The sequence below is a fragment of the Leucopleurus acutus genome (assembly GCF_964270905.1).
Source record: "Leucopleurus acutus genome assembly, chromosome: 1".
Taxonomy (NCBI): domain Eukaryota; kingdom Metazoa; phylum Chordata; class Mammalia; order Artiodactyla; family Delphinidae; genus Leucopleurus; species Leucopleurus acutus.
In genome coordinates this window covers 137,621,613-137,627,789 of record NC_139142.1, presented here as the reverse complement: position 1 = coordinate 137,627,789, position 6,177 = coordinate 137,621,613, and the positions used below count along the sequence as shown (strand labels likewise).

The 6,177-nt window shown below is 35.7% G+C and overlaps 1 pseudogene across 1 annotated transcript; it reads left to right on the top strand.

Moving 5' to 3' along the window:
* Positions 1 to 1,109: 1,109 nt before the first annotated feature.
* On the top strand, positions 1,110 to 2,138 carry LOC309972199 (large ribosomal subunit protein P1-like; annotated as a pseudogene). Its single transcript has one exon. The product of its transcript is annotated as a large ribosomal subunit protein P1-like (transcript).
* Positions 2,139 to 6,177: the final 4,039 nt, after the last annotated feature.

Here is a 6,177-nt window from a genome sequence, read left to right as displayed (position 1 = left end):
GTATGCTGTTGAAGTTGGTATCAATTTAAACTAGATCATTATAAATTTAATATGTTATATGTAATCCCTTTTATAACTACTAAGAAAATATCTAAAAATTATACACAAAGGGAAATTAGAAGTGAATCAAAAAAGTTCACTACAAAAATCAACTAAACACAAAAGAAAAGAGTAGTAGAGGGAATAAGAGACAAAAAGATATTAGACATACAGAAAATAGCAAAATAGCAGAAGTAAGTCCTTCCTTATCAGTAATTGCTTTAAATGTAAGTGGATTATATTCTCCAACCAAAATGCAGAGATTGGTAGAATGAGTGAAAACAAACAAACAGGATCCAATTATATGCTGTCATAAAAGATTCACTTTAGATCTAAAGGCATACATATGTTGAAAGTAAAAGAATATAAAAAGATATTCCATGCAAACAGTAACCAAAAGAAATGTGGGCCGCTATCTGCTATCAGATAAAATAGACTTTAATTGAAAAACTGTTACAAGAGAAAAAGCAGAACATATATTCACAAAAGGGTCAATTCGTCAAGAAGATATAACAATTATAAATATATACACACAAAATACCAGAGCTCCCAAATATATGGTGAAAATGTTGAAGGAATAGAATGAATAATAATAGAGACTTCAATATCCCACTTTCAATAATGTATTAAGCATCTAAATAGAAGATTAATAAGGAAATAGAACAGAAAGTAACTTGAACAACACTATAATCAAACTAGACCTAACAGACATATATAGGATATTCCACCCAACAACAGCAAAATACCTGTTCTTCTCAAGTGCACATAGAACACTCACCAAAGTAGACAATATATCAGTCCACAAAAAAAAAGTCTCAGTAAATTTTAAAAGATTGAAATCATTCAAAATATTATCTCCAAACACAATAGAAAAGAACAAGAAATCAATAACAGAAGTAAAACTGGAAAATTCACCAATATGGGGAAATTATACTATGCACTTTCAAACAACCAATGGATCAAAGAAGAAATTACAAGGGAAAGTAAAAAATACTTAGAGACGAATGAAAATGAACATACAATATACCAAAATGTCTTGGATGCCATGAAAGCAGTGCTGAGAGGGAAATTTATAGCAGTAAATGCCTGCATTAAAAAGAAGAGGACTTCCCTGGTGGCGCAGTGGTTGAGGGTCCACCTGCCAGTGCAGGGAATGTGGGTTTGAGCCCTGGTCTGGACGGATCCCACATGCTGTGGAGCAACTGAGCCCATGCACCACGGCTACTGAGCTTGCGCTCTAAAGCCTGCGAGCTACAACTACTGAGTCTGTGTGCCACAACTACTGAAGCCCGCACACCTAGAGCCCATGCTCCGCAACAAAGAGAAGCCACCGCAATGAGAAGCCTGCACACCACAACAAAGAGTAGCCCCTGCTCGCCACAACTAGACAAAGCCCGTGCGCAGCAACAAAGACCCAACGCAGCCAAAAATAAAAATTAATTAATTAATAAAAAAATAAAAAGAAGAAACATCTGGAATAAATAATTTAGGGGCTTCCCTGGTGCCCGTGCTTCCAATGCAGGGGACATGGGTTCCACCCCTGATCGGGGAACTAGGATCCCACATGCCGCGTGATGCAGCCAAAAAATAAAAAATAATAATAATTATTTAACATTACACCTTAGCCCTTTCCTCAGCTGCTGCTAAGGTGCTCGGTCCTTCCAAGGAAGCTAAGGCTGCATTGGGGTGAGGCCCTCACTTCATCCGGCGACTAGCACTGCGCCTGGCAGCCCCTGCCTAGCACTGTCCCGCACCATGGCCTCCGTCTCGGAGCTCGCCTGCATCTACTCAGCCCTCATCCTGCAGGACGATGAGGTGACGGTCACAGAGGATAAGATCAATGTCCTCATTAAAGCAGCTGGTGTAAATGTTGAACCTTTCTGGCCAGGCTTGTTTTCAAAGGCTTTGGCCAATGTCAACATCGGGAGCCTCATCTGCAATGTGGGGGCAGGTGGACCTGCCCCAGCAGCTGGTGCTGCACTAGCAGGAGGTCCTTCCCCCTCCACCACTGCTGCCCCAGCTGAGTAGAGTAAGTGGAATAAAAGAAAGAAGAATCTGAAGAGTCTGATGATGACATGGGCTTTGGTCTTTTTGACTAAACCTCTTCAGTAACATGTTCAATAAAAAGCTGAACTCTTTAAAAATAAAATTACACCTTAAAGAACTAGAAAAAGGAGAACACGGTCAACACAAAGCTAAAAGGAGGAAGGAAATAATAAATATTAGAGTAAAGATAACAGACTTAGAGAATAGGAAAATAGAATCGATGAAAATAAAGTTAGTCCTCTGAAAAAATCAACAAAATTGACAAACCTTTAGCTAGAATGACAGAGAAGGAGAATGAGAAGATTCAAATAACTAAAATCAGAAATGAAAATAAGGGCATTACTACCTACTTTACAGAAATAAAAATAATTGTAAGAGAATACTATGAACCATTGTATGCCAACAAATTAGACCTAGATGAAATGGACAAGTTCTTAGAAACACAGATACCAAAAACAGACTCAAGAAGAAATAGAAAATCTTGACAGACCTATAACCAATACAGATTTAATCAGTAATCAAAAACCTCCCAAGAAAGAAAAGCTCAGGACCAGATGGCTTCACGAGTGAATCTACGAAAGATTTAAAGAAAAATTAACGACAATCTTTCACAACTCTTCCAAAAAAAAAGAAAAGGAGGGAATACCTCCTAATTCATTCTATGAGGTCAGATAAACACATTACAAGAAAAGAAATCATGGCTCAATATCCTTTATGAATGTAGGTAGCAAAAATCCTTAACAAAATACTAGCAAACAGAATCCAGCAGCATATTAAAAAGATCAGCCACCATGTCCAAGCAGGATATATCCCAAGAATGCAAGTGTGGATCAACATAAGAAAATCAATCAGTGTTATACACCACATTAATAAAATAAATGAAAGAACCATGTTATCATCTCAACTGATGCAGAAAAAGCATTTGACAAAACTCAAACACCCTTTCATGATAAAAACACTCAAAAACTAGAACTGATTGGAACTTTCTCAACATGATAAAGGGCATTTATAAAAACCCCACAACTAGCATCATACTCAATGGTGAAACACTGAAAGCTTTCTCCTTAAGATCAGGGAGTAGATAAAGATGATCACTTCATCATCATCATCATCACCATTGCTATTCAACATTTACTGGAAGTTCTAGTCAGAGTAATTAAGCAAGAAAAAGAAATTAAATGCACCCAGAAGGAAAAGAAGTCAACCTATCTGTATTTGCAGACGACATGATCCTATATATAGAAATCTCAAATAATCCACAAAAGAGCTACTATAACTAACAAATAAATTCAGAAAAGTTGCACAGTAGAAGGTCAACACCAACAAAATCAGTCGTGTTTCTATACATCAGCAATGAACAAGTTGAAAACAAATCCATTTACAATAGCATTCAAAAGAATGAAGTACCTGGGAAAAAATTTATCCGAAGAGGTGAAAGGCTTTTACACTAAAATATACAAAACATTGTTAAAAGGCATTAAAGAAAACCTAAATAAAAAAAATCATCCTTTGTTGATGGAATATTGCTATTTTAAGACAGAAATACTACCCAAAGATATCTACAGATTCAATGCAATCCCTTTTAAAATTCAAACAGCCGTTTTTTTTCAGGAATGAAAAAGCCAGTTCTCAAATTCATATGGAATTACAAGGTGCCCTGAATAGCAAAAACAATCTTAAAAAAGAAAAACAAAGTTGGGGGACTCACATTTCCCATTTCAAAACTTACTACAAATCTACAGTAACCAAAATAGTGTCATAATAGCATAGGAATAAACATATAGATCAATGGAATAGAATTGAGAGTCCAGAAATAAACTCATTTATCTATTCCAGTTGATTTTCAACATTGGTGCAAGACCATTCATTGGGGAAAAATAGTCTCTTCAACAAATGGTGCTGGGACAACTGGATATCCACATGCAAAAGAATAAAGTTCAACTTCTACCCCACACCACATACAAAAATTAACTCAAAATGGATCAGTGACCTAAATATAAGAGCTCATACTACAAAACTCTTAATAAAATTTACACTATCATATGTACCTTGGAAAGCAAGGACTAAAGAAAGAATTTTCAAATGAACAAACAAAAAGAGCTAACACTGGGACTTCCCTGGTGGTCCATTGGTTAAGACTCCAAGCTCCAAGCTTCCACTGCAGGGGGCACAGGTTCGCTCCCTGGTCAGGAAACTAAGATCCCACATGTCATGTGGTGTGACAAAAAAAAAAAAAAATATATATATATATATATATATATATTGCACCAAAATATGAACACATAAAACAGTATCTTAAAATACCTTAATCCAATGTAAACATTTTCTCAAAATAGAGTTTCAAGCACTTTGCCAGAATATAAAGGAGATATTTTGAATGTTCTCAAATCACGCTATACGGCACTGGCCGTATATAACCATAGAAAACCTCTTTAAAGCTGCAAGTAACACAAAGTTATCATTTATTAAGCACTTAGTATGCACTAGTCCCTTCACATATGCTATTGCTTTTAAACCTTCTAACTCACTCAATATCAACAGGTATTCTACATCACTAAAAAAGACAATAGAAGCTACACTAAAAAAAAATAGAAGCTACAATCTGGAATTCCCTCAGTTTTTTGCTACCGAACCTATAAGCCCACCTTTATCTCAACCCATTCTTTCTCCTTCCCTCCTATTGCAATAAAGGAGATGTTAAATCTTTTCATCTAAAGTAAAAATCCTCTACCAGTGCTCTGGATCTCATTTGTTCCATTAACTATCTTCAACCTCTCCTTTTCTACTGGCTCCTTCTCATCAGCTCCTAAACATGACTTAGTCTCACCTATCTGAAAATAACAAACAAATAGTTTCCCTGGGTTTTACTTTCCCCTCCAGATATCATCTTTTTTTCTCATTCTAGTCAGTTAAATACTTCATGAATTGTCTACATTTTCTATTTCCATTTTCTTATCTCAACTTACTCTTCCAATATGCCTTCCTCATCAACACCTCTACCACAACCATTTTTGCCCTAATTGGGTAGATGATTTTCAGACTTTATCTTGCTCAATTTCTCAGTTACAACAGTGTTAACTCCTCCTTCTTTCTTTAAATATTTTGCCTTTGGCTTCTATATAACTATACTTTTCCTAGTATACCTTCTACTTCTCTATTCTTACCCCCAGTTGCTTTAGGAGCTCCTTTTCCTTATTTGTCTCTTTAAATTAGAGTTCCTTAAGCCTTAGCTCTAGGTCTTCTTCTCTTCCCTATATACTATATAGAGAATCCCCCCACATCAATGGCTTAAATTTCCATTTATATGCAGATAGCTCCCAAATACTTATTTACAGCTATTTCTTAAGCTCTAGACCAATATATCTAACTGGAACACGTCTCATAGGCATCTTAAATTTAATGTATTCAAAAATAACATTTCCAAAATCATCTCACCCATAAACATGCTTCCTCTTAAATATAGTGTAATACGTTAATACTTACTGAACATATAATTATGGGCCAGGCATTGTGCTAAGTGCTAGGATTACAGCAATGAACAAAACTCTCATGGCCCCTGCTCTCCTAGACTTAGTCTGGTGAGGGGAGACAAACATTAAACAAATAATTATACAAATAACTATAAAATTATAATTATGATAAATGCTATTAAAAAAACAAAGTACACTACCATGTACCCAATGGCTCAAGTCAGAAACACAGAAATCATTCCTGACTCCTTGCTTTGTCCTGTACATCAATCACCAAATTCTATTGATTCCTAATTCCTAAATATCTCTCAAATTCAACCACTTATTTCTACTTCCTCTGTTACCATCCAAATCCAGAACATCATCATCTTTCACCAGATTCCTATAAGTCTCCTAACTGGCCTCTACTTCCAGTCTTGTTCCTTCCTATCCTTTATCTACACTGCAGCCAAATAGAATGATTTGTTAAAAATGCTTAAAATCTTTAAAAATATTCTTATTGTCTTTAGGATAAAGTACAAACTCTTAAACACAACTAAAATCCCTGGACATCATATATAAAACAGACATAAGTAGACTCTAAAAGGTGGACCAAAAAAAAGGTATACTGGCTAAAGACCTC